The 19,270-nt window shown below is 50.8% G+C and overlaps 1 protein-coding gene across 2 annotated transcripts in view; it reads right to left on the bottom strand.

The window, feature by feature from the left end:
- FAM168A (family with sequence similarity 168 member A) overlaps nucleotides 1-7,262 on the bottom strand; it is a 232,354-nt gene extending 225,092 nt beyond the window's left edge. For both annotated transcript variants that reach the window (XM_077451218.1, XM_077451221.1), the window contains exon 1: nucleotides 7,214-7,262. The gene's annotated coding sequence lies outside the window, so the exon portion shown is untranslated. The remainder of the gene's footprint in view (nucleotides 1-7,213) is intronic.
- Nucleotides 7,263-19,270: the final 12,008 nt, after the last annotated feature.

Genomic DNA, 19,270 nt, shown 5'->3' with positions numbered 1-19,270 from the left:
TTTTTATTTTTATTTTTTTTAAATGGCGCCGTTTACATCCGGGTAACCAGGAAGTGATGTGACGTCATCGCTTCCAGGTTACTATATCATAGAGCCCAACAAAGCTGATCCGCTCTATGATCAGCTGGCGATCGGGACTCCCGGTGGGACGGGCAGCAGCTGCGGGCATCATCCCAGTATAACCACTTTGAGTCTAACAACATACGGGGACGTCACTGGTCGTCAAGTGGTTAACTACTTCCTGCCCGCTGGCCGTCATAAGACAGCTGGGCAGTGCGGCTCTCATTCTGGGTGGACGCCATATGACGGCTCTCCAGAATGACCGCTTTTGCGCGCGCCCGTGGCGATCAGTGGTGCGGCGTGTCAGTCTGACACACCGATCCCGGTAAAGAGCCTCTGACGGAGGCTCTTTACCACGTGATCAGCCGTGTCCAATCAAGGCTGATCACGATGTAAACAGGAAGAGCCATTGGTTGGCTTTTCCTCACTCGCGTCTGAGAGATGCGATTAGAGGAGAGCCAATTGGCTGCTCTCCTGACAGGGGGGGGGGGGGGGGTCTGTGTTGACTGTTTATCAGCAGAGCCCCCGTTCGGATGCCCACCAGGGATGGCCACTACACTGGACCACGAGATATGCCACCCTAGACCACCAGGGAGATGCCAATCAGTGCTCAGGCAGCTGCCAATCAGTGCCCATCCCCAATGCCTGCCAGTGCCATCAGTGATGCTCATCAATTCCATCTATCAGTTCCACCTATCAGTGCCACCCATAAGTACCCATCAGTGCAGCCTTTCAGTGCCCATCAGTGTTGCCCACCAGTGCCACCCATGAGTGCCCATCAATGCCCATCAGTGCTGCATCTCAGTGCCGCCTCATTGGTGCTACCTGATTGGTGCCACCTTATCAGTGCCCGTCAGTGCCGCCTTATCAGTGCCCATCAGTGAAGGAGAAAACTTACTTATTTACAATATTTTATAACAAAAACAAAAGAAAAACTTTTATTTTTCAAAATTTTAGATCTTTCTTTATTTGTTTAGCAAAAAATAAAAACCGCAGAGGTGATAAAATACCACCAAAAGAAAGCTCTATGTGTGGGAACAAAATGGTAAAAATTCCGTTTGGGTGCAGTGTAGCATGACCGCGCAATTGTCATTTAAACAGCGACAGCGCTGAAAGCTTAAAATTGGTATGGGCAGGAAGGGGGTATGAGTGCCCGGTATTGAGGAAGTTAAACTAGGGGTGAGGAAAACACTGGTGGTGCCGTGTTCTCTGGTGGCAGGTGCTGTGGTGGTGCCCAGGGGACCCTCCCAGGAACACATAGTGACGGAGTAGGCAGTTTATAAGGTCAGCTATTGATCTGCCCAAGTAGGAAAGGGCATCCACTTAAAATAAGAAGGGTGATGTGCTGAGTGGCACACAGGCTGCGGTGGGTAAAAGGCAGAGACAAGAGCGGGCATGTCTGACGATACGGAAATGTGTGCCAATGTTGATGTGCTTGTTAACAATGGAGGATATCTCCTGTGACAACCAAAAAGCCGAGCCGCGGGTCTTTTAATGGAAATCTTGCAGCTGTGTGACGGAGCTGTAGATAATCCAGGACAGCTCTGATAGAACAGAGGGGCGCCTCGCACCATGCTGTGGGGGTGTGGGAGCAGGCCACCCATCCTATGTGTAACCCAGTTGGTGAGGGGTTCATTCAGCCTGCCAAAGCTGGGTGTGTTTGTGGCGCCACCGGAGCTGGCTGGTAAAAGTGCGGTATGACAGCCTGCTGGGGGGTATAATGATCGATGTACGCTATTTGCTGTTGGGTCCCAGGTGCCTCCTAAAGCAGGTGATGTGGTGCTGCGGAGATCCTATGATGGAGACCCCACAATCTGGGGGGATCCTTCCACTACAGGAGCAAATGTCCACAATGGGGAGGACACAACACCCGCTAAGGCCCTGCGGAGGGGTCATAGAGTGGCCGGGGGCCCGAGGGTGCATCGCCCCTGTGGAATTTAGTGCCCTTCAGTCAGACGGACCAGATAAGGGCACATCTATGTCTATACTGACACACTGATATGGGGGTCCCTCTATACTGACACACTGATATGGGGGTCTCCTCTATACTGACACACTGATATGGGGGTCTCTTCTATACTGACACACTGATATGGGGGTCCCCTCTATACTGACACACTGATATGGGGGTCTCCTCTATACTGACACACTGATATGGGGGTCTCCTCTATACTGACACACTGATATGGGGGTCTCCTCTATACTGACACACTGATATGGGGGGTCTCCTCTATACTGACACACTGATATGGGGGTCTCCTCTATACTGACACACTGATATGGGGGTCCCCTCTATACTGACACACTGATATGGGGGTCTCCTCTATACTGACACACTGATATGGGGGTCTCCTCTATACTGACACACTGATATGGGGGTCTCCTCTATACTGACACATTGATATGGGGGGTCTCCTCTATACTGACACACTGATATGGGGGTCTCCTCTATACTGACACACTGATATGGGGGTCCCCTCTATACTGACACACTGATATGGGGGTCTCCTCTATACTGACACACTGATATGGGGGTCTCCTCTATACTGACACACTGATATGGGGGTCTCCTCTATACTGACACATTGATATGGGGGGTCTCCTCTATACTGACACACTGATATGGGGGTCTCCTCTATACTGACACACTGATAGGGGGGTCTCCTCTATACTGACACACTGATATTGGGGTCTCCTCTATACTGACACACTGATATGGGGGTCTCTTCTATACTGACACACTGATATGGGGGTCTCCTCCATACTGACACACTGATATGGGGGTCTCCTCTATACTGACACACTGATATTGGGGTCTCTTCTATACTGACACACTGATATGGGGGTCTCCTCTATACTGACACATTGATATGGGGGTCTCCTCTATACTGACACACTGATATGGGGGTCTCCTCTATACTGACACACTGATATGGGGGTCCCCTCTATACTGACACACTGATATGGGGGTCTCCTCTATACTGACATACTGATATGGGGGTCTCCTCTATACTGACACACTGATATGGGGGTCTCCTCTATACTGACACACTGATATGGGGGTCTCCTCTATACTGACACACTGATATGGGGGGTCTCCTCTATACTGACACACTGATATTGGGGTCTCCTCTATACTGACACACTGACATGGGGGTCTCCTCTATACTGACACACTGATATTGGGGTCTCCTCTATACTGACACACTGACATGGGGGTCTCCTCTATACTGACACACTGATATTGGGGTCTCCTCTATACTGACACACTGATATTGGGGTCTCCTCTATACTGACACACTGACATGGGGGTCTCCTCTATACTGACACACTGATATGGGGGTCTCTTCTATACTGACACACTGATATGGGGGTCTCCTCCATACTGACACACTGATATGGGGGTCTCCTCTATACTGACACACTGATATTGGGGTCTCTTCTATACTGACACACTGATATGGGGGTCTCCTCTATACTGACACATTGATATGGGGGTCTCCTCTATACTGACACACTGATATGGGGGTCTCCTCTATACTGACACACTGATATGGGGGTCCCCTCTATACTGACACACTGATATGGGGGTCTCCTCTATACTGACATACTGATATGGGGGTCTCCTCTATACTGACACACTGATATGGGGGTCTCCTCTATACTGACACACTGATATGGGGGTCTCCTCTATACTGACACACTGATATGGGGGTCTCCTCTATACAGACACACTGATATTGGGGTCTCCTCTATACTGACACACTGACATGGGGGTCTCCTCTATACTGACACACTGATATTGGGGTCTCTTCTATACTGACACACTGATATGGGGGTCTCCTCCATACTGACACACTGATATGGGGGTCTCCTCTATACTGACACACTGATATGAGGGTTTCCTCTATACTGACACACTAATATGGGGGTCCCCTCTATACTGATACACAGATATGGGGGTCCCTCTATACTGACACTGATATGGGGGTCTCCTCTATACTGACACACTGATATGGGGGTCACCTCTATACTGACACACTGATATGGGGGTCACCTCTATACTGACACACTGATATGGGGGGTCCCCTCTATACTGACACACTAATATGGGGGGTCTCCTCTATACTGACACATTGATATGGGGGTCCCTCTATACTGACTCTGATATGGGGGTCTCCTCTATACTGACACACTGATATGGGGGTCTCCTCTATACTTACACACTGATATGGGGGGTCCCCTCTATACTGACACACTAATATGGGGGGTCCCCTCTATACTGACACACTAATATGGGGGTCTCCTCTATACTGACACATTGATATGGGGGTCCCTCTATACTGACTCTGATATGGGGGTCTCCTCTATACTGACACACTGATATGGGGGTCTCCTCTATACTTACACACTGATATGGGGGGTCCCCTCTATACTGACACACTGATATGGGGGTCCCCTCTATACTGACACACTGATATGGGGGTCTCCTCTATACTGACACACTGATATGGGGGTCTCCTCTATACTGACACACTGATATGGGGGTCCCCTCTATACTGACACACTGATATGGGGGTCTCCTCTATACTGACACACTGATATGGGGGGTCCCCTCTATACTGACACACTGATATGGGGGTCTTCTCTATACTGACACACTGATATGGGGGGTCCCCCTCTATACTGACACACTGATATGGGGGTCTTCTCTATACTGACACTGATATGGGGGTCTCCTCTATACTGACCCACTGATATGGGGGTCTTCTCTATACTGACACTGATATGGGGGTCTCCTCTATACTGACACACTGATATGGGGGGTCCCCTCTATACTGACTCACTGATATGGGGGTCCCCTCTATACTGACACACTGATATGGGGGTCTTCTCTATACTGACACTGATATGGGGGTCTCCTCTATACTGACACACTGATATGGGGGTCTCCTCTATACTGACACACTGATATGGGGGTCCCCTCTATACTGACACACTGATATGGGGGTCTCCTCTATACTGACACACTGATATGGGGGGTCCCCTCTATACTGACACACTGATATGGGGGTCTTCTCTATACTGACACACTGATATGGGGGGTCCCCTCTATACTGACACACTGATATGGGGGTCTTCTCTATACTGACACTGATATGGGGGTCTCCTCTATACTGACCCACTGATATGGGGGTCTTCTCTATACTGACACTGATATGGGGGTCTCCTCTATACTGACACACTGATATGGGGGGTCCCCTCTATACTGACTCACTGATATGGGGGTCCCCTCTATACTGACACACTGATATGGGGGTCTTCTCTATACTGACACTGATATGGGGGTCTCCTCTATACTGACACACTGATATGGGGGTCTTCTCTATACTGACACACTGATATGGGGGTCCCCTCTATACTGACACACTGATATGGGGGTCTTCTCTATACTGACACTGATATGGGGGTCTCCTCTATACTGACACACTGATATGGGGGTCTCCTCTATACTGACACATTGATATGGGGGTCCTCTCTATACTGACACACTGATATGGGGGTCTCCTCTATACTGACACTGATATGGGGGTCTCCTCTATACTGACACACTGATATGGGGGTCTCCTCTATACTGACACACTGATATGGGGGGTCCCCTCTATACTGACACACTGATATGGGGGTCTCCTCTATACTGACACACTGATATTGGGGTCTCCTCTATACTGACACACTGATATGGGGGTCTTCTCTATACTGACACACTGATATGGGGGTCTCCTCTATACTGACACACTGATATGGGGGTCTCCTCTATACTGACACACTGATATGGGGGTCTCCTCTATACTGACACACTGATATGGGGGGTCTCCTCTATACTGACACACTGATATGGGGGTCTTCTCTATACTGACACTGATATGGGGGTCTCCTCTATACTGACACACTGATATGGGGGTCTCCTCTATACTGACACATTGATATGGGGGTCCTCTCTATACTGACACACTGATATGGGGGTCTCCTCTATACTGACACTGATATGGGGGTCTCCTCTATACTGACACACTGATATGGGGGTCTCCTCTATACTGACACACTGATATGGGGGGTCCCCTCTATACTGACACACTGATATGGGGGGTCCCCTCTATACTGACACACTGATATGGGGGTCTCCTCTATACTGACACACTGATATTGGGGTCTCCTCTATACTGACACACTGATATGGGGGTCTCCTCTATACTGACACACTGATATGGGGGTCTTCTCTATACTGACACACTGATATGGGGGTCTCCTCTATACTGACACACTGATATGGGGGTCTCCTCTATACTGACACACTGATATGGGGGTCTCCTCTATACTGACACACTGATATGGGGGTCTCCTCTATACTGACACACTGATATGGGGGTCTTCTCTATACTGACACACTGATATGGGGGGTCCCCTCTATACTGACACACTGATATGGGGGTCTTCTCTATACTGACACATTGATATGGGGGTCCTCTCTATACTGACACACTGATATGGGGGTCTCCTCTATACTGACACTGATATGGGGGTCCCCTCTATACTGACACTGATATGGGGGTCCCCTCTATACTGACACACTGATATGGGGGTCCCCTCTATACTGACACACTGATATGGGGGTCTTCTCTATACTGACACATTGATATGGGGGTCCTCTCTATACTGACACACTGATATGGGGGTCTCCTCTATACTGACACTGATATGGGGGTCTCCTCTATACTGACACACTGATATGGGGGTCTCCTCTATACTGACACACTGATATGGGGGGTCCCCTCTATACTGACACACTGATATGGGGGTCTTCTCTATACTGACACTGATATGGGGGTCTCCTCTATACTGACACACTGATATGGGGGTCTTCTCTATACTGACACTGATATGGGGGTCTCCTCTATACTGACACACTGATATGGGGTCCCCTCTATACTGAGATGTAAACAATGAGGATGATGGTTGTAGTGATGGTGGGGGAGGGGTGATGATGGTCGGTGATAATGTGCTCCGGTCACCCCGGTATATATATATATATAGATCTATACACACAGCCCCTCCCCCACACACCGTTACACTCCCCTCTCCCGGTACTGACCGCTCTCCTCGCCGTCCTCTGTCGGTATGACGATGAGGGAGGGGGAGGGGCGGAGGAGGTGGGAAGAGGCGGGGCGAGTCACCGTGACATCACCTCCGGGGGAGACCGGGCCCGACACCGGGGATAGATGGGGGGAGGGGATACCTGTACGGGGGACCCCAACATAGGGGCCCTCATATTACCCCAGATATCCCCAATCCTCATTATACAGCGAGAATCCCACCGCAGAGACCCCGATAATATCCCCGAACCCCACTATTACCCTCCCATATTCAGAGGAAGCCCATCACAGAGACCCCAGAACATTGGTATTCCTGTACACCCCCTATATACAGGGGAGACCCCAACACACTATCCCCCTATCCACCACACTTACCCCCTATATACAGAAGAGACCCCAACACACTACCCCCCTATCCACCACACTGACCCCCTATATACAGAAGAGACCCCAACACACTACCCCCCTATCCACCACACTGACCCCCTATATACAGAAGAGACCCCACCACACTGACCCCCTATATACAGAAGAGACCCCACCACACTGACCCCCTATATACAGAAGAGACCCCAACACACTACCCCCCTATCCACGACACTGACCCCTATATACAGGGGAGACCCCAACACACTACCCCCCTATCCACCACACTGACCCCCTATATACAGAAGAGACCCCAACACACTGACCCCCTATATACAGAAGAGACCCCAACACACCGACCCCCTCCATCCACCACACTGACCCCCTATATACAGAAGAGACCTCAACACACTGACACCTCTCCATCCACCACACTGACCCCCTATATACAGAAGAGACCCCAACACACTGACACCCCTCCATCCACCACACTGACGTTTTTACAAGAGACACCCCAGCACACTGACCCCCCCCCCCCCCCAACCACACTGACCCCCTATATACAGAGGGGACCCCAACACACTGACACCCTTGTACAGGAGAGACCATACCTCACATACAAGGGAAACCCCACCCTACTGCACTGACCTCCATCTACAGAGGAGATCCCCCACCACACTGACCTCCCATATACAAAGGAGACCCCCCCACCACACTGACCTGCCATATGCAAAGGAGACCCCCCCCCACCACACTGACCTCCCATATACAAAGGAGACCCCCCCCCCCCCACCACACTGAGCTCCCATATACAAAGGAGACCCCCCCACCACACTGACCTCCCATATACACAGGAGACCCCCCACCACACTGACCTCCCATATGGAAAGGAGACCCCCCACCACACTGACCTCCCACCACATGGACCTCCCATATACAGAGAAGACCCCCCCCCCCACCACACTGACCTCCGTCTACACAGGAGTCCTCCCAAAACCACACAGACCTCCCATTTACAGAGGAGACCCCCCACCACACTGACCTCCATCTACACAGGAGACCCCCACCACACTGACCTCCCATATAAAGAGGAGACCCCCCACCACACTGACCTCCATCTACACAGGAGACCCCCCCACCACACTGACCTACCATATAAAGAGGAGACCCCCCACCACACTGACCTCCATCTACAGAGGAGATCCCCCACCACACTGACCTCCCATATACAAAGGAGACCCCCCACCACACTAACCTCCGTCTACACAGGAGACCCCGCCCACCACCACACTGACCTCCCATATACAAAGGAGACCCCCACCACCACACTGACCTCCTTCTACACAGGAGAACCCCCACCACACGGACCTCCCATATACACAGGAAACACCCCACCACACCGATCTCCCATATACAGAGGAGGGCCCCCACCACACTAACCTCCATCTACACAGGAGACCCCCCACCACACTGACGTTTTTACAGGAGACACCCCAGCACACTGACCCCCCCCCCACTATCCACCACACTGACACCCTATATACAGAGGAGACCCCAACACACTGACACCCTTGTACAGGAGAGACCATACCTCACATACAAGGGAAACCCCACCCTACTGCACTGACCTCCATCTACAGAGGAGATCCCCCACCACACTGACCTCCCATATACAAAGGAGACCCCCCCCACCACACTGACCTCCCATATACAAAGGAGACCCCCCCCACCACACTGACCTCCCATATACAAAGGAGACCCCCCCCACCACACTGACCTCCCATATACAAAGGAGACCCCCCACCACACTGACCTCCATCTACACAGGAGTCCCCCCAAAACCACACAGACCTCCCATATACAGAGGAGACCCCCACCACACTAACCTCCATCTACAGAGGAGACCCCCCACCACACTGACCTACCATATAAAGAGGAGACCCCCCCCACCACACTGACCTCCATCTACACAGTAGACCCCCCACCACACCAAGCTCCCATTTACAGAGGAGACCCCCCACCACACTAACCTCCGTCTACACAGGAGACCCCCCACCACACTGACCTCCATATACAGCAGAGACCCTTACCACACTGACCTCCATATACAGCGGAGACCCCTACCACACTGACCTCCATATACAGCGGAGACCCCTACCACACTGACCTCCATATACAGCGGAGACCCCTACCGCACTGACCTCCATATACAGCGGAGACCCCTACCGCACTGACCTCCATATACAGCGGAGACCCCTACCACACTGACCTCCATATACAGCGGAGACCCCTACCGCACTGACCTCCATATACAGTGGAGACACCTACCACACTGACCTCCATATACAGCGGAGACCCCTACCACACTGACCTCCATATACAGCGGAGACCCCTACCACACTAACCTCCATATACAGCTGAGACCCCTACCACACTGACCTCCATATACAGCGGAGACACCTACCACACTGACCTCCATATACAGCTGAGACCCCTACCACACTGACCTCCATATACAGCGGAGACACCTACCACACTGACCTCCATATACAGCGGAGACCCCTACCGCACTGACCTCCATATACAGCGGAGACCCCTACCACACTGACCTCCATATACAGCGGAGACCCCTACCACACTGACCTCTATATACAGAGGAGACCTCTATATACAGTGGAGACCCCGTCACACCAGTCCCCACAAATAAGAGACCCCTACCACACTGACCCCCATATACAAAGTAGACATCTCTGAGAGACCCAAGCTACTTGCGATGATACCCAGGAATCCCTACACCTCCACAAAAGAGCCAAACTACTGACATTGAACCCTCGATTGAACCACCTGCTGTCTGGGGCAGTTGTTGCCTTTTTTTATTTCGCACAATATTTGTGAAGCCATTTGTCCATTGCAAATTTTCAGGAAGCAGATAAACTTATAACAAAAAAATACCCAATTTTATGGTGAATTATAAAAGATGAGGTTGCATTCGAATAAATGGATACCTAACAACATGTCAAGATTAATAATTATTGCACAAATCTGTGACATGGTGGCCAACTATGGTACCTAAAAATTCTCCATAGGCAATGCTTTAAAAGCCTTTACAGGTTACCAGTTTAAAGTTAATCATGAATTAGGGCCCTAGAATTGTTGATTTAGTTTACGTGTATGCACGGGGGGGGGCGTGTGCTATCACATTTTTTTTCTTTTTCATTTGACCCCTGATGCATGCCTCCTCTTTTTTCCAAAGCAGCTAACCAAACACAGACCGTGCTTGGTTAGCTGCTTCCCAGTCTGTAACAGCCAGGAAATCGTAGCTCTGAGACCGAGGTGACAAAATCATCATTGCCTCCAGGTTCATTCATCACAGAGGAGACCTGGGAACGGATGTTCCTCCATCTCCTCTATAGGGAACTGACCTGACAGTTTACTGCAGTCCTGGGTTCCCTAAAAAAATGGGAGCCCTGGGAACCACAATCAATCAACATTGAATCTGTGGCTTGAGTATGCACTATTTATATATTCTGAGTAGTAAAAGCACTTTGGGCTCCTTTACACTTTTTGGGGGTGCTTTGAAATATAGGCGCAGCCACAGTTTTATCACCCCCCCCCCTTCTAAGGTGTAAAAATGTATACATAGAATACTCAACCACACTGCCCCCCCCATATATAGGGGGGAACCCCACCACACTGACCTCTGTATATAGGGGGGAAACCCACCACACTGACCTCCGTGTATACAGGGGGGAACCCCACTGACCTCCGCGTACAGGGGGGAATCCCACTGACCTCTGCGTACAGGGGGGAAGCCCACTGACCTCTGCGTACAGGGGGAGAACGCCGCTGACCTCCGCGTACAGGGGGAGAACGCCGCTGACCTCCGCGTACAGGGGGAGAACCCCGCTGACCTCCGCATACAGGGGGAGAACCCCGCTGACCTCTGCATACAGGGGGGAGAACCCCACTGACCTCTGCGTACAGGGGGAGAACCCCACTGACCTCTGCGTACAGGGGGAGAACCCCACTGACCTCTGCGTACATGGGGAGAACCCTGCTGACCTCCGCGTACAGGGGGAGAACCCCACTGACCTCCGCATACAGGGGGAGAACCCCACTGACCTCTGTATACAGGGGGAGAACCCCGCTGACCTCTGCGTACAGGGGGAGAACCCCCGCTGACCTCCGCGTACAGGGGAAGAACCCCGCTGACCTCTGCGTACAGGGGGAGAACCCCGCTGACCTCCGGGTACAGGGGCAGAACCCCACCACACTGGTCTCCATATAAACAGGAGTACCCCACTGACCTCCACGTACAGAGAGGGAACCCCACGGACCTCCACGTACAGGGGAGAACCCCACTGACCTCCGGGTACAGGGGCAGAACCCCACCACACTGGCCTCCATATAAAAAGGAGTACCCCACTGACCTCCATGTAGGGAGAGAACCCCACTGACCTCCGGGTACAGGGGGAGAACCCCACCACACTAACCTCTGTGTAAACAGGAGTACCCCACTGACCTCCACGTACAGGGAGAGAACCCCACGGACCTCCGCATACAGGGGGAGAACCCCACCACACTAACCTCTGTGTAAACGGGAGAGCCCAACTGACCTCCACATACAGGGGAGGGGGAGAACCCCACTGACCTCTGCATATGGGGGGGAACTCCACCACACTGACCGCATACAATGGGGGAACCCCGCCACACTGACCCCCCATATACAGAGAAGACCCTAGCTTGGACCAATGTAAGTATGTATGTGCCATACCTGTGGAATTCCTCTTAAAGCTGGAAATCACTGTGGGAGGCTACTACAGTGATTTGCACTAGCTTCAAGGTACCCTTCTAAGCAGTTGCTCTGCTGCTTACTGAACACAGGAAGTCGGTCGCTTGACAAGGGCACCATTCAGAGAATACTTTGCATTTTCTCAATGTAAAGTGTTTTCTGATTGGATATGGTGAGGATCTAACGCTGTGCATTGTTTGAATGGCGCCCATGCTGACTAAGTGACCTCCTGTGTTCACATTGCAGCAGGGCAGCTGCTTGGCATGGGACTTGGAAGTCAGCAGAGATCACTCACACTCCTGGAAAGAGACCCAAATTATTGGCATTGAGACACTTCAGGAGGTTTCAGAGGTCCACCCCTGAGAGCTCTGCCACCAGCACTAAGACCACCACATGCATTCAAGTTAGACACAATAACAAGAAATCTATGTACCACCATATATAGATGCCATCCACTTACAAAAGGGTAATCAGACACTCTAATGCCGCATACACACGATCTGAATTCCGGACAGAAAAAGACCGATGAGAGCTTTTCATCGGAAAATGCGACCGTGTGTATGCTCCATTGGAATTTAGCTGTCTGAATTTCCAGCAGCCAAAAATTGATAGAACGTTTTTTCCGGCGGGAAAATATGCTATCTGAAATTCCAATCGTGTGTATGCAATTCCGACACGCCAAAAATCACACATGCTCAGATTCAACTACGAGGTGGATGCTATTGGCTACTGGCTATTGAACTTCCTTTTTCTAGTCCCGTGGTACGTGTTGTACGTCAACGCGTTCTAAATGGGAATTTGGTGTGACCGTGTATAGGCAAGACAGCTTGAGCAGAATTCCGTCGGGAAAACCATCAGAGCTTTTTCCGACGAGAATTCCGATCTTGTGTACGCGGCATAAGAGGACCATTTCATACCTGATTTTCTATCATATAGAGAACTTCATCTAGAAATGTTATTTGTGTCTAAAGGGTACCCAGAAATATTTATTTTTGGTCTTGAATTCCTCAACAAACGCCCACTGGTCTTTTTACTAAAAGGGAGCTGTAACTGGGGGCCTGCGGTGCAAGGATCTCCCTGCTTTTTCTTCGTTTGTTCCTTGGATTCGTGCTTTTTTTACTTCTTCTTGAATAATCATGGAATCCCCAGCCATCCTGGAGGAGGCTCTGACATGAGGAAGCAAAGCCCCATATCTACGAAGATGGCCACCTCCACAAAGTAGAACAGTATAGAACATGACATGGTAAGTCAGTAAGGAAAAATAAATAAAATAATGAACTACAGGTTGGTGCTATACCAATGATTAGTCATTTGTCCACTAATTGCCTTGTTGCTTTCATAGTTTAGGAAGGCCCTCTTCCACTTAGAGACCTTATAACAAATTGGGAAAATCTCAGGTCACCATTTCCAAAAGACACAGCAGCTCCTAAACACTGTCCTAAACACTGAGCCTCTCACATGTTGGTTTGCTTCTCTCCACAAAGACTCAGGAGAGAACCAAACCCAACAACACTAAAGGACAACCCAGAACAACATCAAGCATTTGGTGGTCTAAGCACCTTCATAGGCAGGGCTGGACTGGGACAGAAATTTGGCCCTGGACTTCATCCAGACCGGCCCACTTACATCAGAATGTCTCATCACCAGCCCCCTAACATCAGAGTGTCCCATCAGCACCCCCTTACAACAGAGTGTCCCATCAGCACCCCCTTACATCAGAGTGTCCCATCACCAGCCCCCTTACATCAGAGTGTCCCATCACCAGCCCCCTTACATCAGAGTGTCCCATCACCAGCCCCCTTACATCATCACCAGCCCCTTTACAACAGAGTGTCCCATCAGCACCCCTTACATCAGAGTGTCCCATCAGCACCCCTTACATCAGAGTGTCCCATCAGCACCCCCTAACATTAGAGTGTCCCATCAGCACCCCCTTACATCAGTGTCCCATTACCAGCTCCCTTACATCAGAGTGTACCATTACCAGCCCCCTTACATCAGAGTGTCCCATCAGCACCCCCTAACATCAGAGTGTCCCATTACCAGCCCCCTTACATCAGAGTGTCCCATTACCATGACCTCCTTACATCAGAGTGTCCCATTACCAGGACCTCCTTACATCAGAGTGTCCCATCAGCAGCCCCCTTACATCAGAGTGTCCCATCAGCACCCCCTTACAACAGAGTGTCCCATTACCAGCCCCCTTACAACAGAGTGTCCCATCAGCACCCCTTACATCAGAGTGTCCCATCAGCACCCCTTACATCAGTGTCCCATCACCACCCCTTACATCAGAGTATCCCATCACCAGCCCCCTTACATCAGAGTGTCCCATCAGCACCCCCTAACATCAGAGTGTCCCATCACCAGCCCCCTTACATCAGAGTGTCCCATTACCAGGACCTCCTTACATCAGAGTGTCCCATCAGCACCCCCTAACATCAGAGTGTCCCATTACCAGGACCTCCTTACATCAGAGTGTCCCATCACCAACCCCCTTACATCAGAGTGGCCCACTGAGCCATCGGCCCACCGGGAAACTCCCGGTAGTCCCGATGGCCAGTACATGCCTGTTCATAGGGATGACAAACACCAAGCTCTCCAGAAGGACCAGCACCTACTTCAAGTTGAAATTCCAAACCGTCAATTTTAATCCTCCAGTATTGTTTTTTTGTCCATTCAAACAGTACTAGGTACACCTAGTATGTCCTCACACGCTGCCTTGGCCCTTGCCTAAATGCAGTCTGTTTAATTTTCTGGACAACCTATCACATACCCATTAGCAGAGCCTGATATGATGAGGAAGGTCTCTCTTACACCTTTGACTCTGGGCCCCTGGTAGTGTTAGCAGGAGTACAGAGTGGTACAAGTGCCTGTTATGCCGTACACACGACCGGACTTTTTGACAGCAACGAGTCCGTCGGACAATTCGATCGTGTGTGGGCTCCATCGGACCTTTGCTTGCCAAAAATCCGGCGGACTTCAGAAATAGAACATGTAAATTAAAATTTTCCCACCGGAACTCAGCCGGACTGTGAAATCCGTTCGTGTGTATGCTAGTCCGACGGGACAAAAACGGACGCTGGGGCAGCTATTGGCTACTGGCTATGAACTTCCTTATTCTAGTCCAGTCCAAAGACATGCAGGTAGGTTAATTGGCTTCTGTCCAAAATTGACCCTAGTATATGAATGGGGACCTTGGATTGTGGGCTCCTTGAGGGTAGGGACTGATGTGAGTGTGTGATGTACAGGGATAGGGACAATTGTGGACACTCACTCAGGTTGAACTGGATGGATTGGTGTCTTTATTCAACCTTACTAACTATGTAACGTCATCACGTTAGAATCCGTCGGACTTTGGTGTGATTGTGTGTGGCCAAGTCCGTTCATTCGGAAAGTCCGTCGGAACTCCGCCGAAAGACCGTCGGACCTAGTCCCTCGAAAAGTCCGGTCGTGTGTACGCGGCATAAGTCTTGCTAGCAGCAGGGCAAGTGTCCACGCCAGGCAGGAGAAGTCATCCATAGGCTGGTAGACAGCAGACTGAGGCAAGCTGATGCTGGTGACAGGGCAGCTGTGGGTGGTAGGCAGGTACCAGTGACAGCAGACAGAGTCAGGCAGGCTGGGTCTTACACAGACTGGATGGATTGAGTACAGGGCACGAGCATGGTCAGGAAACAAGCTGGGTCAGGAACCGATCAATAAAACAGGAGTGCATGAAGCAGACATCCGAGGTCAGGGGACAAGCTGAGGTCAGTGCAGGCAGAGCTCAGCCTACGTTTACACCGGTGCAACTTGTCATGCAATTTGACAGGTCAAATCGCATTACAAGTCGAACCCTATTGTCAGCAATGGAACTGTTCAAATCGGTGCAACAACGACTTTGCGATGCTGCACAGATTTGAAAAAGTAGTTCCCGCACTATGTTTGCTGATTTTTAGGTGCGATTTGCATAGACATCTGTGCATGAAGTTGCACAGATGTCAGCCAAGTCACACTGACATGCGGCTTTGAAACAGTGCGATTTCAAGTGCAGTCGCACGATTTCAAAGCCACATTCAGTGTGAATCAGGTCTCAGAAAGTAGTCAAGACATGCTGGGTTGGCAACTGGAAACAGGATATATATACACAGGAGGATGAAGACAAAGCAGCACTGATCCTGAGCACTGGTCCAACCGTTTGGTGTCAACATCTTTTACAAGTGCATATGAGTGTCGGCACGCACGGGCATGCTCCCATTCCCTGCGAGCATGAGAGGGAACACGTATTAGCCTGTGCATAGAAATCCTCCAGAGGAGACATCTCGTTTGGCATGCCCTTCCTTACACAACCCCAACTGTCCTCAGTTGGTCTGCTCAGTTGGGCTACCTGTTTGAGACAAGTCTAGCACCCTTTTCCTGCCAAAATTCTGTATCATTACAGAGATGCTGCATCAAACATTCCCATACATACCTATAATACCTGCTCAATACACCGGCATAGACCGAGTACCCCATCAGCAAGATATCTGATATAACCAGCCATCCTGGGGTAGAAGTTGCCCATGACCTAGTCCTACAAACCTGTTTGCAAATCACTGACACGCACACATCCAGTATGTCCTCTCCCATATGTAGTGCTTCTGGTGAGAGTTGCACTTGGTTTCCTGAGACATCATACAACAAACAGAAACCCCATTGAAACCCCAAGTGCCGCCACCCTCAGAGGAAATGCCTTCAGGTCTTCACCAGAGCCAGCAAGGCCCTCCATTCCCCTAATAGGAACAGTCTAGGAAGGCACCAGGGTTTACAGGGAGAAACCCGTACAGGTTGTATGAGAACAAGAATTGAGAGGATTTATTGCACAAACCGCGAACATGATTCTTTTATACATTTTGATCAATTAGGATTATTTTATGGAAAGCACTGAGAGTTGTTCAAGCTTACACTAAAACTGGCCATAGACGGGTAGAATTTCGAATGAAAATTCTTTGGAAAACAACGTTCTCTTTTTGTTTTTCTAATCATTAGTGGAGTCAAATCGGTGTTCGTTTTTTACCGCAGGGTGAAACATTTCTCGAATGGACGATTTTTCTAACAGTGTATGTGGTTTTGGTTCGGTAAAGTCTGCTCATTCCAAAAAGGTTCAAAATCAAAAGAACGTCATTCGAATGTTCTTTAGTTAGTCTACTACTGAGCTGCGCTTTGTGAATGGGCTGCAGTCTTCTGGGACCTGTGGAGTGTCCCAAAAGGCTGCGGGGGATGAAGGGGGCCAAACTTTCAGCTCTATCAAAACCAGGTACCCCCTTCTGCCACCCCCCCCCCCCCCCCGAAAAGGTGCCAAATGTAGAAACGGGGGGAGGAAGCAGACAAGCGGAGCTTCCCCTTTTGGGTGAAGCTCTGCTTTAAGTGATTTTATCTGGAGGAGGAGTATAGAGGAGCAAAGGTTAGAAGAACGGATGGTACGTACTAAACCCAATTAGGGGAAAAGGTTTGATGTGATCTTTGTATTATTGGGGTGATTTTGTTCATGTTGGAGATACTTTTGAGCAATGAGTTACACCAGTCCAAACTGTATTTTAAGGCGGGGCTTCCCAGTTTTATTAAATAAGATGGAAAGTTTATATAGACATCCCATTTCCACCATCAACAGTCAACTGAAAACACCAAGCCACCTGGTTTCCTTGTCAGATGCTCTTCTACCAGTCCCTCTGACTGTACTGTCCAGCATTCCTGCTTTACTTGGCTCTCTTAGCCTTTAGTCGCAGTGCCTTGCTGCACGGGCCACTCCTTTCCTTTTGGATAGCAGTTCTCCTGACACCCCAATAGGAGTCCACCTGACTCCTGGAATGAGACCTCCTGTCTGCTGTCTGAGGTGCCTCTGATCCTTGGTTCTGTTCCTGACTCCTGGCTGGGGCTCGGCTTCTGTCCCTCGACTCTTAGCTGGGGCTCCTCTGACCTCTGGTTGAGACCTTCTGGCCCCCAACTCCTGGCTGGGGTTCTTCTGACCTTTGGTTGAGACCTTCTGACCCCCAACTCCTGGCTGGGGCTCTTCTGACCTTTGGTTGAGACCTTCTGTCCCCCAACTCCTGGCTGGGGCTCCTCTGACCTCTGGTTGAGACCTTCTGTCCCCAGACTCCTGGCTGGGGCTCCTCTGACCTCTGGTTGAGACCTTATGGCCCCAACTCCTGGCTGGGGCTCCTCTGACATCTAGTTGAGACCTTCTGTCCTCTGACTCCTGGCTGGGTCTCCGCTGACTCCTGGCTGGGGCTCCTCTGACATCTAGTTGAGATCTTCTGTCCTCTGACTCCTGGTTGGGTCTCCTCTGACTCCTGTCTGGGGCTCCTTTGACCCACCTTCTGCCTCCAAACTGGGAGGCTTGAGCTGGGGCTCTTCTAACCTTTGGTTAAGACCTTCTTTCCCCCAACTCCTGGCTGAGGCTCCTCTGACTCCTGGCTGGGGCTCCTCTGACACCTGGTTGAGACCTTCTGGCCCCCAACACCTGTCTGGGCCTTCTCTGATCCCTGCTTCAGACCTTCTGTCCCCCAACTACTGGCTGGGGCTTTTCTGACCCCTTGATGTTTCCCAACTCCTGGCTGGGGCTCCTTTGACCCACCTTCTGCCTCCAAACTGGGAGCCTTGAGCTGGGGCTCTTCTGACCTTTGGTTGAGACCTTCTTTCCCCCAACTCCTGGCTGGGGCTCCTCTGACCTCTGGTTGAGACCTTTTGTCCCCAGACTCCTGGCTGGGGCTCCTCTGACCTCTGGGTGAGCAATTTTGTCTCCAGACTCTTGGCTGGGGCTCTGCTGACCTCTGGTTGAGACCTTCTGGCCCCCAACTCAACTTTATTGCCCGACAATAAAGTCTGGATCCGCCAGGTGCCTGTACTGACACCCATCTCTGCCTTTCAGTGAGCCGCTGAG

The sequence above is a fragment of the Lithobates pipiens genome, unplaced genomic scaffold, assembly GCF_037356315.1.
Source record: "Lithobates pipiens isolate NorthernLeopardFrog02 unplaced genomic scaffold, aLitPip1_a1.2 Scaffold_23, whole genome shotgun sequence".
Lineage (NCBI taxonomy): Eukaryota > Metazoa > Chordata > Amphibia > Anura > Ranidae > Lithobates > Lithobates pipiens.
The sequence above is the reverse complement of the archived record's forward strand: the minus strand, read 5'-3'. Positions and strand labels throughout refer to the sequence as shown.